At 34.5% G+C, this 15,971-nt stretch overlaps 1 protein-coding gene across 24 annotated transcripts in view; it reads right to left on the bottom strand.

Moving 5' to 3' along the window:
* The window catches only part of LOC101787859 (histone H1.8-like), a 109,265-nt gene that overhangs the window by 63,088 nt on the left and 30,206 nt on the right, over nucleotides 1–15,971 (bottom strand). For 22 of the 24 annotated variants that reach the window (XR_010047163.1, XR_010047156.1, XR_010047155.1 and 19 more), the window contains 4 exons: nucleotides 13,437–13,487; nucleotides 10,896–12,705; nucleotides 10,636–10,669; nucleotides 8,104–8,201 (listed from right to left, as the gene is read on the bottom strand). The gene's annotated coding sequence lies outside the window, so the exon portion shown is untranslated. The remainder of the gene's footprint in view (nucleotides 1–8,103; nucleotides 8,202–10,635; nucleotides 10,670–10,895; nucleotides 12,706–13,436; nucleotides 13,488–15,971) is intronic. The other 2 variants (XR_010047161.1, XR_010047168.1) reach the window with 2 other exon arrangements.

Here is a 15,971-nt window from a genome sequence, read left to right as displayed (position 1 = left end):
ATGGGTCAAGGGAGAATGAGAAGTTGTCAGTCACAAGATACCAATTTTCACTACACAAAGGAAGTAAGTCCAAGAGATCTAGACATTAACATGTAAGTGACTATAGTGAAAAATATTGTATACTTCACAATCACTGAGAATTAACTTAAATCTTCTCACCACCAAATAATAAATATGCATGATGATTATTGAACACATTGGCCTTTGAAAATCTATACATATATGAAAATATCAAATGTAATATATGCATGCATGTATATACATATATTAAAAATAAGTGCAAAAATTAGTGGTCAGATGGTATGTTCATGAATTTGGAACATCAAAAGTTGCCAAATGATGTTATATTCTAAAGGATTTGTTATGAAACCATTAACATACTGTTTCTTCATATAGCAAAAGAATTTCGTGGCCTGATAAGATAGTAATGAACTACAGAATCCTCCAAGAGGTCCCAAATTAACTGCATATGATTCTCACTACTGAACCCAATCTTAGCCCTTAATTAGTGGAATGAAAAAGGCCTTTAACAGAGTACATTTTCCATACAGTCTTTTAAGTGTGTTTCTGTTAATACCATTTCCTGTGCTGTACCATGTCACTGGCCTATGAAGATGATGTCCCTGGCTTGCATAGTGTGAAGCTACTGTGGTCACATAGTCCTATTCTGACACTTGGGACAGAGTCTTCTGAAAGGATGGACAAGAGGTGGGAACAAAGCCCCAACAGGAAAAAACTACATGACTGCTACAAAGAAAGATAATGTGACTGTGTTTCAGCGGCCATTTGCATATTGTAAATTTTGCTCTAAGTGCTAATCTCATTAAAATTAAAAAATAAATTCTAAAACTTTTATTATTATTATTATTATTATTATTATTTTGTACCAGGAATTAAACTCAGGACCTCATGCTTGCCAGACAGGCGTTGTTCCACTGAGCTATATTCCCACAAACTAATGCTTACTAAAAATAGTTACACGCAGTTTATTAGCTAAATACCTTGATTCTGTATGTAAATAGCTTTCACTTATGGTTAAATTACTTTTAGTCAGCTCTATTTGACACACTAAGTATCACTTTTCTCCCATCAAAGCAAGCATGTTGTTTAGTTCCTATTTATAGCAATAAATTGTGACTTAGATCCAGAATGTCACTTCAGGGTCACCATATTAGGTAAGCCATATTTCCTTCAAGTTCCATGAATGATTATTTATAGTATTTGTAGTTTAATTAAAAAAAAAAACTAAGAAAATTGCTAGTGACCTCCATCTGGGTCTTGCTTCAGATGTAATTCCTTTTACTTTACAGCTGATCTGAGATTTCAGATTCATTTTTAAAGCCATGATATATTTTTTTCCAAAAATTTCTGTGAAGTTTATCTATAGTTCAGCTTTTAAAGGATGTAGAAAAATGAACTAATAATCGTTGAAAAGAAATTGATGTTTTAGCACTACAAAAGACACAGCTCAAGATTAATAGCCTGCTCCATTATCTGTTAATGCCTTAGTTCTTTTTATACAAAAATATTTCCTTAAAATTGTCATTTTCAATGATTAAAGATATTTATTTTTCTTTCCTTTTTTGGCATAATGTTTGCTTTTTTCATGTAATAGGAAAACCAACATTGTGGAAGAAAAAGAAAAGGTCCAATAAATTCTAATCCTCTGGGTCGCAGAGACCTATTGGAAATGCCATCGTGCCACAAAATGTCTTCCTGTGTCATCACTGCAGTAGCATCTGGCCACATTTGACCAGACAGAGCTCAGGTCAAAGGACGGGAATAACGAAGAGAGGGATATTCTGTCTAACACATAACTTAGATGATTAGAAATACACTACATATCAGGTAATACAGTACACTAACTACAAAAGCAAACATACTAAAAGAAAAAAAGTGGTTGACAATAAAGCAAATATTTTTAAATTACACACTTAAATTTTTATTTAGCAGCACAAAGAGGCATCTAAATTTATGCTGCAGGTAAACACAATAAGAGCACGTATAAGACCATTATTTTTTTCTAGCAAAGGTTAAAATTACAAGATACCTACCACATAATTATGACGCTACGGAGCAGAGGTGATTATAAATTCAAAAGTGCTGTATATGTCACTTAACATAGTACTTTTGCTTTCTAGTAAAAAAGAAAAGTAATAAAATGAAATCATGTTGGGACTGGGGATTGGCAAGTACGAGGTTTTAAGTTTGATACTCTGCCTGGTACACACATATACACACATACACAAGAAGAAATCATGCTGACATTTTAAAATTAAACTCCATACTTCCACATTCAATAATACTAGTTTAATTAGCACTCATGTTGTTGATTAAAAGATAAACAATGAGCTGGGATTTAGGTCAGCAGCACAAGCACCTGCTTGGCAAGTGCAAGGTGGTGAGTTCAATCCCTGGTACAAAAACAAACAAACAAAAAGATAAACAATGAAAAGTCAGTTGTTTCTGTGATATAAAGAAAATTACTGAATTTTAATTTTAACATAATGCCAGAACCACTAACAAGTACTATCTTATTGGGACTAATATTTAACTGTTAATTTTTCAAAGATTTTACTGAGTGATATATACACAATATTATATTAAATTATATATATATATATATATATATGTATTTATTCTTTTAAAATTGTGTCTGTTCATCTGCATTACCAACTTGAAAAGATGAAGAGACTTTGAAAGAAGTGATTGGATTGTGAGGATATCAACCTCATCAATGGGTAAGTTTATCATTGAGTTTACAACTAAGTGGGCTTTAGGGTGTGGGTCCAGCTGGAGGAAGCAAGCCACAGAGACAGGACCTCGGGGACTGCATCTGTCCATCAACTCTCTTTGGCTTTGCCCTGTTCTCCCACCCTTCTGGGATATTTTGAGCAGTCTTCCTGTGAATGCTCTACTGCCATGATATTTGAGCCTTAAAATTAACCAATCATGATTTGAAAACTCTGAAAATGTGAACCAAAATAAGCTTTTCTTTTAAATTATGAGGTTTGGAAGTTTTGTCCAGCAACAGAAAAGTGAACAGTTCAGAAAATTTCCAATAGATAAGTGGGGTCATTACTGTAACTACACATGATCATGGGGCTCAGAAGCCTTTGTAACTATTTCTCAGGAGTAATGTGTGATTTGGTGATGTGGGCTTCAGACTCCTAGAAAGCTATAAACAGAGACTGATAGATGATTATCACAGTAGCTCAGAAGCTCTGAATGTTAAACAGAATTTAGAATAAAAATTGTACTCAAGAAGCTTTAGAATTCTGATGGGAAAAGAGAATTCTTTTGACAATTGGACAAGAGACCAAAATGCTATATTCTTACAAATCATTTTTCTACAGTTTATCCACAAGCTAAAATTCTGTACGGCGGAGTTCAAGGATGATGCATTAATTGGTCTGGTGGAGCAAAAATACTATAAGACCAGCATCCCTGCCTGCTACGAGATCCTGAGAGGCTGCTGAGTCCCTGGGAGTGGAGTGAAGCTGCAGTGGATACCACAGAAACTTGGAGATGCCAGGAAAATGGAACATGGTCCAAAAAGTTATAAGCAAGGAGCAGAACCAGCAGAAGAATGAGGTCATGGTGTATTTGAAGATCAAATGTATTTGAAAGATATAAGGTTATTGAGAAATTAATCATAGTTTAAAGATGTGTAATTAAGTGTCAAATTGATAAAGTGATAGTCTTCAATCAGTTGAGCTTCACTGTACTCTTGACTGGACTGAGAGACTCCTGGAGAGGTGTTAGATTGTGAGAGCAGTAACTTCATTAAAACTGAGTTTGTATTTGAATGGGCTTTTTGGACATGGGGTATAGTTTAAGGAAATGGGTCAAGAGAGCATAACCTTGTGGACTATATTAGTCACTGAAACTTTTTTCTTTGGCTCTTTGTAATCTGCTCTGCTTTCCAAATGCCATGAGTGTAGCAGCTTTCCTCTGTGATGCTTTTCCACAAGGGGGACTGAAATCTCTGAAAGTATGGGCCAAAATGAAGCTCTGTGCATTTAGATTGTAAATGTGAGAAATTTTTGCCCCCGAACAGAAAAGCGACAAATGTGATTCTCAAACAATCATAAAAATCAGATATCTATCTACCTAATATATTGTATGCTCTAAATACATTAAACACTAACAATCAGGAAACTGAACATTTTCAGTAAGAATATATATATATACATATATATACATATATATATATGTATATATATATATACATATACATCTATATCATATATAATGTATATTTATTTTTATTCTTAACAACCTAGACCGTGCAAGTGTCATAAAGACATCTACAAAAATATGTTTAATATTTGGAAGCCTCTTGATAAGAGTTTTAGTTTTCAAGTTATAAAACTTTTTTCATACTTGAATTCACAAAATAATTACATAATGCAGAAACGAATGCAGAATCATTATATGTATTTTAATATGAGTAAATGGCGAGTGAGGAATAAGTGACATACCCAAATTCACATAAAAGCTAAATAATATTCTTAGACTAGGTCCTCTAATTCAATTTCAGTATTTAGTTGTTCAAATCTGGAATGTTCCCTGAAAGTCCACATGTTAAAGGTGATTCCTGAGACTGGGAGGCTGTAGAAAAAAGAGTTGGGGCTTGGTGAGTGCTGTGCAGTCATCATGAACACATGCTCTGAGGAATTATGACTCAGGCTGTCTCTCTGTGCTCACGATGCGAGCAGGGTTACTTCTCCACAAACTTCATGCAGTCTTGTGCTGCCCCTTCCTCATCAGAGGACTGAAACTATTAAGTCTTTCTCATCTAGACTGCAATCTCTAAAACTGTAGGCAAAATTAAACCATTTCTTTTCACGAACTGACAATCATACCTTAATTGACTAATACATTTATTTCACCGGCCCTCATCTCTGAACTATGGTGGAGAGATTTATGCATTCCAGTTAATACCTCCATGAGATACTCTTAGAAACTAGTTCACATTTATTTACTATTCTTAACATATTGAGTTTTTGTTAGAAACATGTTTTTCTTACTTTCATGCTATTCTGTTACTTAAAATGAAACATATTTAAGGAGACGTGGAAGCCAATCTGAGAAAAAAAACTGTCAATTTGCCTATTTATTAAAGAGTGATATATTTTTGAAAACAATAAAATATACATCTTAAATAAAAGTTATCAAATAAATGTTTCCTAGATGTGAATGTATGGGCTAGTAACTAAAGCAATGATTTCCTTTATTTTTTAGCCTTGACTAATAACAGTTCTTAAAGCAAATCCCACAATTACTATTATACTTCATATTGTATTGAGACAATATACTAGGTGTTATAATATCTATTAAGTACATTTAATAATATGTTACCATGGTGATATAAAACTTCATATTTTTAAACCACTTAGAAATTTTGAATTATTCACATTTTACTTTAAAATAATAGAATTTAAATTATGCAAACATCTGAAGTACTATTGAGTACTTTGAATATAAGCATTTTACTATTTAGCCACAAAGAAAGATAAATTTGAGTTTTTAGGAAAACGATTGCATTCTGAGAACAAAATGTTAAATGACATTAAACAAATGTACCAGCTGAATACCACATGGCTTTTCTTATATGAGTTAGGAAAAATGTATAAAGCAAAATAAATGATAGGTAATAAGAATTAGGAGGATAGATCTTTCTCAGTGGAGAAGGGGATCGCCAGGTGGAAGGGAAGGAGTACTGTAAAAGGAATTAAAGTGTGTTATGTACTTGTAATAATTCTGCACAAGACATATAAATAGTATACGTACTATATGCGTATACAAAGTAGGATAAAAATAAATATAATTTTGGAATGTCTTTAGTAGTATTACTTAAAATGTAGTTAACTGAATATAACTAAATTTCATGGGCAATGTTGCATTTGTAAATCAATTTTTAAATTTTCAATTTAGACAAAAAGTACATTTAGCTACCAGGACTCATTTAATTTTACATAAATATTAATCTCTTTGAGACTGTGGCAAATCTGATTGGTTTTCAATGTGAAATTAAAATGCGAAAAAAAACTTCTCTTGGGCTTACTTATGAATAGAATTTTTCACTAATCATTATTTAACAGAGAGCTGTATGATGATCGGTATTTGACATTTTCATGTGGTAGATTTCAAAGCTTGAAACTACAAAAAGTAGGTCCACCCCAAAATACTGTTTATCTTGGAGTCTTGCAATCTTTGTCCCTGTGAAAAGAGCAAACTTAGCAGCAACCCTTTGAATTCTATTCCTCTGTTGTAATCTGCAAGTGACAGAGCCACAGCCACTGCTAGTGAGTAGCCTAGCAGCAAATGGGAAAATAAACAGGTAAAAATAAATTAAGAAAATTTATTTATCTTTAAAACATGTTTTGATGTAATTACTGTTAACTTTATCACTGAATAACAAGTACTTATATTTTGCAATGTTGTTGAAAAGTAAGCACAAAATATTCATTGTAAAAATGTTACTATAGCGTGAGGGCAACTACTGGCAAGGCCGAGGGGTATGGGGAAGAGGGCCCCCCTCACCAAAGCCAGCCTTGGCTCCCTACTCACTCAGAACCACGAGAAGGGCACCCCTTGACTCTGGAGGCACAGGCACGTTTTTAACCAGCAAGAAAAAGTCACCCAGGACTGGCATTTCTGGAGCAGAGCGGGGTTTGGGGCTCCCGTGAGGAGCCTGCCCTGTCCTCACCTTGACCATTTCCAGGTTGCTGTTGGAAGAATCGGTCCCGCAGCCCGGCGTGCCCACGCGGTGCCAGGCGTGCACTAGTCTGAGCCCCAGAGTTTGGGGTCATCGCTCCCACTGCCTGTCAAGGAGCTGCCCGGCCTCCTGCACACTCTACAGCTCCTCCAGTCTCGGCCTGCCTGCCCCAACCCTAGTGACCCTCTCTCAATCCCAGGAACTGGGCTGTCAGAGGCCCAGGATTTTATGATTCAATAAAATCACCAATAAGCTGGTGATACATTAAATGTTCATTTTTCTAGTATTACAAATAAGTTTATGCAATAAGAAATAATTTATAACATTATCTGATCACAAATAATAGAAACATTCCTTTAAAACTCAGTAACCATTTCTATGTGCATCTGAAAAGAATATGTACAAAGCAGATTTATTTGCAAATTTGTGAGGTCTTCCTCTGATCTTTATAGTATTTCTTCTTGAATCTTTACTACTCACATGTAGTGATTTAAGAGTACATTTTCCCGGGGCTGGGGATTTAGCTCAGTGGCATAAGCACCTGCCTTGCAAGCAGGCGGTCGTGAGTTCGATCCCCGGTACCGATAAAAATGAAAAAGACAAAAAAAAAAAAAAAAAAAAAGAGTACATTTTCCTTTTAAATACACTAATGTTTTTCATCATGTAAATAATATTTGAGTAAAAATTGTGGCTTTAAAAATAGCTTTCATACTTTAAAGAATTTCAAAATTTTCAATAATCGAGGCACACCTAACTAAATTACTTTGTATTTTATTTCATTTGTGAAAATCAGACAAGAAGCATATAAAACAGAATTATGATACAAAATTTTTTATAGTAATTTAAAATTTATCCATTCCAAAATAACCCGAAACGGACTGCTCATTATAAGTATAGTTCAATTGATTTTCAAAATATTTATTCAAGTTTTTCAAAGGTAAACTGTCATAGTTTTAAAAATTGGTCCATTTTACAATCACAGTATTGGAATGATTTTGATACCTTTCTAGGCAATGTAAAATTATTAAAACTCATGTATGTAATTGGATTCATAAATTGTGACTGATAACTTAAAAGATATGAAGAGGCCTCTTCATCCTGTGTTATCTATAATTTGGTATATTCGTAGAACAAATTTCAGGTCATAGATTATAAAACGAGAAGTTTTTACCGCTCAGAAAATAGTATATTTACTTTTGGCTCCCTAATGCTGCTTATAAAACTAGATATAATTAATTTTGTACTCTGCCACATGTAGGTTTCAAGATAGCCATGCACACTGGAGAAGGCAACAGGGTATCTATAAAACATGTAACAGTACAGATTTGGAGGAACACTTGACACAAGTTGTTGGAGGGGGGAGATATCTGTCCACTTACCTAATCTTAGTTGCAAAGTAGAGGAGGAAAGATAAGTCCTTCTATTTTAGAAACACCATATTCTAACCATCTCCAGGAATGAAATGTGTACCAATAGCCTGGAATATGATCAAAGTAATTTAAAAGATACTTTTGCAAAGTCAGCAATGAGAGAACTTTTACGATAACCAAGCAAGACAAATATCACCTGAAAATTCACGGCTATTGTTTTATTTATGTGACATTAGTCTTAGCCAGCTTTGGTGCTACAGGCCTCTAATTTCGGCTTTTGAGAGGGTAAAGAGTCAGGAGGATCACCATCCCAGGCCACTAAGTAAGGTCTTTTCTAAAAATTAAATTTGAAAATTTCCTGGAGATATAGTTCAGTGATTCTTGAGATCAATGTCCAATACCACAAAATAAACAAAACAAAACATACAATATTTTAAATCCTTGAGGTTCAGGAAAAATAACTCTCCTGAAGTCTGAGGAGATATTGGACGAACCTATGAGAGAAGTGGTCAAGAATCAAAAAGAGAACAAGGCCCCACAGGTGACATATCAGAGCTCATGTTCACAAACCTCATCAAGCAGCCATAAAAGTCTATCTGGAGACCTGAGAAAGCACTACTCAGGTTATTAACCAGAAGAAAGCAAGAAAAGGAAAGGTACTAAACTGTGATGACATCATCACGGATCCTTTTCCTCCTTAGGAAAGCCTTAAACTAAAAACAAAGCAAAAATATTTTAAGGAAATAAAATATTGTACAAATATCTCCCATTGATATAGACACAAATAAACAAATATTGCTTTACAAAATTTAGGATTTATAAGAGAGTATCATCATGATGTGAGTGAAGCAAGGCTATTCCAACAATGAGAAATAAATTATTTACCGATTAAAAGACTAAAGATGGTTAATGGCAAATTTCTCATAAATGTGGGACAAAGAGGAAAAGATTAAAAAGAATTATAAGTAGGAATTATTTTTTCAAACACCTATTACAATGATGTTTTAATATTCATATTCAAAATCAGAGTTAAAGACCTAGTGAGGCCAATAAGTAAATGAAAAAAAAAAATGGTAAACACGTCAAACTCCAACCTGTATATGTGAATGCGTGTTAGTTATAGTATCAATTGTGTCTCAATAAAATGATCAAATAATTAAGGGAATAATCAGCAAAAAATAAATGAACTAGAATTAAAAAGCAGAAAATTGATTATGTAAAACTACTTGACAGTTGTACATGGAACTATTTTAATGTAAATATATATCAATAAATAGAAAATGAGAAGAGATGTCACTCTTTGCAAATGAGATGATTATCTAAATAAAATATCAATAAAAATCCAAAACATGTTTACAATCCAGTGATAAGCTGTAAGAAACAAAATCAGTATATAAATTATATATGTGAAATATCCATTATCACAGGAAAACCAGTGGAATTCTTACACATAAATCTAAGAAAATGTCTGTGAGAGACTTGTGTTGAAAATAATAAAACTTCCTCTTCCGTAGTCCTCCTGGTGTTTGTTATCCCTGTGTTCTCTGGGCTTCCTCTTGTGACATTCCAGCTTACTAAACATTTTTCACACTTACAGATAAGAAAATTAAACAGGTTTTCATTGTACTTTCATCCAAGTAGTCCCTCCTGTCCTTCTTATTCTTTAATGATTATGCTGTCAGACTGTGAATCAGCTGTGTATTGAAGTTATAAATGTGACATAAGGCGCTTTTATGAAAGCCATTTTGCATATCTACATCTTCTTCTGTACATTTTGTTCTGGCTTCTACTCAAAAACCTAATGGGCTGGGAAGGCAATAAGGACCCAAGAAAGATTTGAAAGTTTTATTAAATGACTACTTTTTAAGCCATGCAAGGAAACAATAACTGTCACAAAAGTCTTCAAAATCTGAGGTATGAAAAAGAGTGGGGTTATTGACCACCAAAAAAAAAAAGTGCAAAACAAGACAAGAAAATCTTGCACAGAAAGAGCCTGAGAACGTTCCACAAATCTCCTGCTGCTCCAGGGGAGCAGGAGAAATGAAGAGCGAGGCTTGGCTATGAAATCCTTAGGAAATCTGAGGATGAAATGAGAAGCAATACACACATGAGGCTGAAGACTGGAGCCCATGGTAGGGCCACACATGAAGCGAAATCATGCTCAAAGGACCAAAACAGAAACAGCAAATGGCATCTTTCAACTGACAACCTACACTCAAAGATGGTTGTTACCCTGCATTCATTAGATGACCTCACTATGTCAGACTCTGCAATGAGTCATTGAAAAGGCTTAATTCATGTTTTATGAAACAAAAGCTGGTCGAAACAGTAGAAGACAGGATTTTCTTGGTGTGATGATTAGTTTTGTCCTCCAAATGTGATGGGGATTTCCTTATGAATTAAGCTTAAATATCATAATTGATCATGTATTTTTTTCTGTATATTACTTTTTAGGCTTGTGAAAAGTAGTAAGTGTTTTCACAGTTGTACCTTTTTCAAATAACCACAAGTAAGAAATTCCAAATATTTTAAAAGACTTACCAAAGTAGAGGGTCTTTGAGTTTGATTCCCCATACTGAAAAAAAGAAAAAGTAGAGGGTCGTATAAGAGAATGTATAACACTCTGATAGAAAAATACCCATTGAAATTTAAGAGGGAAATATAGAAAATCAGAGTGCCTTTGGAGACTAAATTGTATATTAGTGAATCAAGGGAATTTCTATGAATCAAGTAATTAAACAAAGGCTTTAAATTCTGAGTAACTCAACAATTCAGTCACTCTACGTGGAATCAGAACTTACATTTTTTTTTTTAAAAGATGTGTTTGCAATTTCTTTGGGAATCTGAAAGCTGGTCTTTTCAGGCTGATTAAAAAAAAGTCAAAGCTGAAAGATGTGTGTCTATTTAATTATTTCAGGAGGAACTGTTCCCGGGGCTTAGGAGGGTGTTCTGGATCCACCTTTTTGCCTAGTAATGTTGGAGGGGTCTTCTTGGGAAGCTCCAGGACATTCTCCATGAGTCCAGCCCCAACGCACTGCACCGCCTGTGCCTTTGGTACGTTACAGCGGATCCTACACAGCAGCTGCCCTGGTGGGGAGTCAGGGAAAGCTGAGAGGTCGGGTCCACGTGGAGGTTCTGGACTGGTAGGATGTTTCTACTTCTGGAAACATTCTGTTACTGTAGATTTTCCTCAGGGTAGGAATGGCAGCAATGTTTTCCCCTCAAGCTGTAGAGAGACTCTGAGATACTGTTACTAAATGTTAGTAACAAGATATTATTACTAACACTGTGGTAGTGTATTGTTATCTTCTCTACACTGAGGACACTCTGGTGCAGTTCACTAGACCAAAACAAAGCCAAACTGAAAAAACAACAAAAGAAAATTCTTGTCATCCAGGAAAACACTGAATGTCCAGTTCTGCCAGTGATTAAAATGGTAAGCCTTTTAATTGGTCCCAAGTATAAACATGCTCATTTGGCCAGTCAAATTCCCAATCAGCATTAATAATGCTAAAGTCATTTGCTCATCTACATTTTTAATGGACTTACTCATCTTGGTATTATTTTATTCTTGTCTACATTTTACACTGTAATTTTCTCCATATGTAAAGTCAAAAGAAAAGTATTCCAGGTTTTGGCTTTTAAAACACCAATAAGCACTCTGTCTATTGTATCCACTTACAAACAAACATCTGTCTGTGCATGTAGAGTTTCAAGAGGAGTGCAGCTATTTGGTAGTTCAAATGGAGTTTACATCTTAGCCTGATGCTGGTGTAACAAGTGGACTTTAGGATTTGACACAGGTAGTTAACTTTAGTTCAGGGAACACCAAGATGACGAACTCAAATTTTATTAATTTTGGCAGGCCTCATAACGAATATTATCAGTTTGGCCTGGAATCAGATAATGTTAGCAGGCCCAGTAGGGAAGCAAACAGATTACACAGAGAAAAAATGAAGACCAGGTGGGAAGGAGGCAGCAGCTGATACAGCTGTGCATTTAAGACCCTCTCTACTGAAGTACCTTAGCCTTTATTCTGTTTTGCCTCGTTAGGCTAAACAGCATGATTTTTCCCACCAGCATAGCTGCACCTGAGGAGCCTGCGCAGGAGCATCCTGTCTGCCTGCACTCTCGGGCTTACCTGAGGCTCTCTGTTCATGTCTACCAGAAACTGAAAATTTTCATTTCTAATTTCATGATAAAACCTGAGAACGGTATCTGTTAACTTCTTCATCTTCTTTAAGTGGAACTCAGGTCCTTGTTCTTTGACACAAAGTATATTAGATAATTACAAAGGAAAAAATACAGGTTTTCCAGGTAAAGAATCAAGATGATTGTGACATATCCGAGAGCATTTTTCTTTCTGCATGTCTCTTCTACTTCATTTCATTTTTACTGCTTCCTTCATATTGTGCAACTTTCTTTTTGCATGCACAGGGATCCTTTGCTGTTGCCCGACAGCACGCAGTGCTGTTGCATTTGGCTTGATATCCATCTTTGTCTATCACTGCAGTCTTGTCTTCTGTTTTCTGCTGTTTCCTAGCTGACCTCTCCACCTGTCCTGTGGGTTACAGATTCTCAGTGAACAGCTCACACAAGTATAGATGTTCCCTACAAACATGAGAATAGTAAGAACAGCAAAAGAATATAATGCAATAATTTGAAAATACATTTTAGTAACTAACATACCATTAATATCATCAAATATTGTTAGTTCTGCCCAGTCAAATGGCTACAATCATTTCAAGTAAACCTTGAAGTCACATTTCAACATTTCCTTGTGTCTCTGCACTATGTTGTCTTTATATTTACCTCTATTTTTCTCTACGTGCTTCAATTATTTGTTATAAAAATACAGAAAAAGTACATTAATTCTTCATAGTGTTGTAGTTTAATAGGTAGTATAGAATATGTTCTGGTGTCATTGGTTATCCCCAGAGTACTTCACAATTAGTCTGAAATTTTAGGTAAATTTCATAAAATTCAGACAATTTCCAACTATTTGATACATGCTCTGCTGTGCTCACAAAGGACATTGTCTTTGTTTGTAGCTTAAGTATTTATTTGGTGAAAAAGTGACCTATCTCACAGTTAGTTATCCTTCAGAAAAGAGAATCCTTTTATCTTCCCTTAGCATGTCTGAGCCCATTCAATCACAACTTGGTTTCCATCTATGAGTGTTACAACTTACCTCTTTTCTAAATAGGATATATGTGTAACTTTACTTCTTGAATGCCATTTTTATGCCTTGACTTCCTTGAATTCTGTATAATTAAGTATATTTTTCCATATTTTTTAACACCCTTATTGCCTGTACTATGAAAAAAGTACATGATACTTACACTCACAAAAATATGTGTAGCAATTTTGATTATTGATTCAACCTGGTATTCCTAGATGGAGAAAAAGTTAGAGAGAGAACATAGGGGTAAACATTAAAGAATGAATTTTTAAAAACTATTTGCTTTTTCCCTCCTCGGATTTCAGGATGTATTTAGAGGAGGGAATGAAGATTTCATCTACCAGACATCATCCACACATCTCCCAAAAGGCAATAAGTGGAAAAAAAGGGCACACGAATGCTTTGTCTATGACTTCCATTCTACCATGTGATTAAAATGTCACCACCAACTGAAAAAAGAATGAGGAGAAGCCAGTAGGAGCCAATACTTACAATAATTTGAACCAGGTATGTCAATCCAGCAAAATTCACTAACAGCAAATGTTCCGTGGGTCTCTCTTGCTCCCCAAAACCTTGCAGTGGGTCGACTAGAGAAATTTAGCAGCTTATATGGATAACTCAGCACTTCTACATCCTACAGTGTAAAGGACATGCCCTTAGGGCTCTAGGATATTGTCTGTGTCAATTTGAAAAGTTTAGAAGTTTAAGGGACTCAGCAGGGGGTCAGGGTCCTCACTTGGGAAAAGTTCTGAGACTGTGCAAGAGAGGGGCAGAGGGTGTGAGTGTTAGACCAGCAGAAGGTGGAGAGCTTGCGTACAATATAAGAGAGGAAAAGAGGTTTGTTCTCCCCTTTTTGCTGTTGTTGCTTTGTTGTCTTCTGCAGCTTGAACTGTTGCCCCCCAGTCAGGCCACCTGCCTTGGAACCAGCTGATTATGGACTGAAATAAACTGTCTGCCATATCAGGTGGTCAGAAAAGGAAGAAGAGCGGCACACTTTTAACCAACTACCAGAGTCTAGGTATCTGTGAAGTGCACTTATTTCATCTCTAAAGTCTATGTCTGATATGCTTGGGAGATGGCAGGTGTTATGTGCCTGAAAATGATCTGAAAAATAGTTATCCTCCTTGGTCTTTCTGCTTGGGTTTCTTGTTATCTACATACAATATTTGTGTAGGGAAGCATTTGCTTACCAAAATTATTATCCACTTTATAAGTGTCAGAATAAATGTAAGAATATTTAAAGTATTAATATTTATGTAATTTTAAAATTATTATGCACAAAAATGTACATCAATGAAATCATATTACAGTAGGTTAAAGTGCAATAAAACTATGACATCATTTTTGACAATAATAAATTTTTAAGGTGATAATGAGGATTAAATCAAAAGCTATTTTCATGCAAGGTACATGTTTTACCACTAAACAACATCCCTAAGTCAGAAAAAATAATGTTTTAAAAATACTTGTATCTATTAACGTATAATGCTATAATGAAGTACAATGCAAGTATTTATAATGGAATAGAATGTATGATTATTTGAATAGGAAGGTCAGCTAAAAGTACTTCATGTGAAGTATTATGTTTATACTATGTGCTTCATTTTAAACATTTACATTTTTCTTTAGTGAGGACTTAGACTTCACCAGAGAGTATCATTATAATACCATCAAATATGGGTTTCTACTCCTGAAAGTTAAACAAAAACGTTTAATGAAAAAGTAAAGTGTTCAGTAAAATATCAAACCAACAGAAAAAAATTTAAGTTATACTTTGGTGTGCCATGTCTTATCTATCTTCCTTTCAGAGCATTTTGCTACTCTCAAAATTATAAAATTTTACCAACAATATCAATTAATTCTCACACACCAAAATTTAATTTTTTCATTTGTCATATGCATAAGAAAATTGATATCTGAAGCAAAAAGACAGTTATATTAAACATCAATCTATATTTAAAGAAATACATATGTGATTTGTTAGAGTCACAGGAAACAAAAATCTCATTATATGTACAATATTACATACTCAGGAAAGAAGTCAGCAGTTCAGATCAAAATTTATGTATGTTTACATTTACTGCAGCATTGTAGATAAAAAAAATCAGTGTAACTACTTACATGTGTTTTTACTTTTCTACCAACATTTCACATCTTCCATAAAAAGTATGACACAATGTATTACATATTCATTATGAATAAGTTGTGATTTGTATTTATCAAGAAATTTGGTTGGTATAAAATTATAATACAGTAGTGCTACAAAAATTAATAGGGAAACAAAGTTTTTGATTTATGTGTCTACCTTTATGACAAAAATGTGAAAATTTGACATGAGGGAAAATTGGAAGCTTCGTACACAGCTGCTGAGACCATGAGGGGTTGTAGCTGCTATTGCCATTAGTCTGCAGGACCCAAAGTCTCAAACCGAGAGACACCAGCAATTCCAGGTCTAATTAAGTAGACAGAAATGCCAACAAAACTTGGAGGCAAAAATTCATTTCCATGTCAGGTTTTATTGCTCCGTGGTGATGTTTAATTCATTTTCTTATTGTAAATTCCACTGAGGTTTTTCAATAAGAGTGAAATAGGCCATGAAAGTCTTCTGCTATCACTGTGGAGATGTTTATTTTCCTTTTAATGCAAAATCTTCAAGCAACACAACTGTTCACCAATTGTTGAATTAATTTTTAAT

This window comes from Cavia porcellus, unplaced genomic scaffold (genome assembly GCF_034190915.1).
Source record: "Cavia porcellus strain 051 isolate PalLab524CR breed Dunkin Hartley unplaced genomic scaffold, mCavPor4.1 scaffold_5, whole genome shotgun sequence".
Lineage (NCBI taxonomy): Eukaryota > Metazoa > Chordata > Mammalia > Rodentia > Caviidae > Cavia > Cavia porcellus.
Note: the sequence above shows the minus strand (reverse complement) of the source record. Positions and strands in the feature narration are given on the sequence as shown.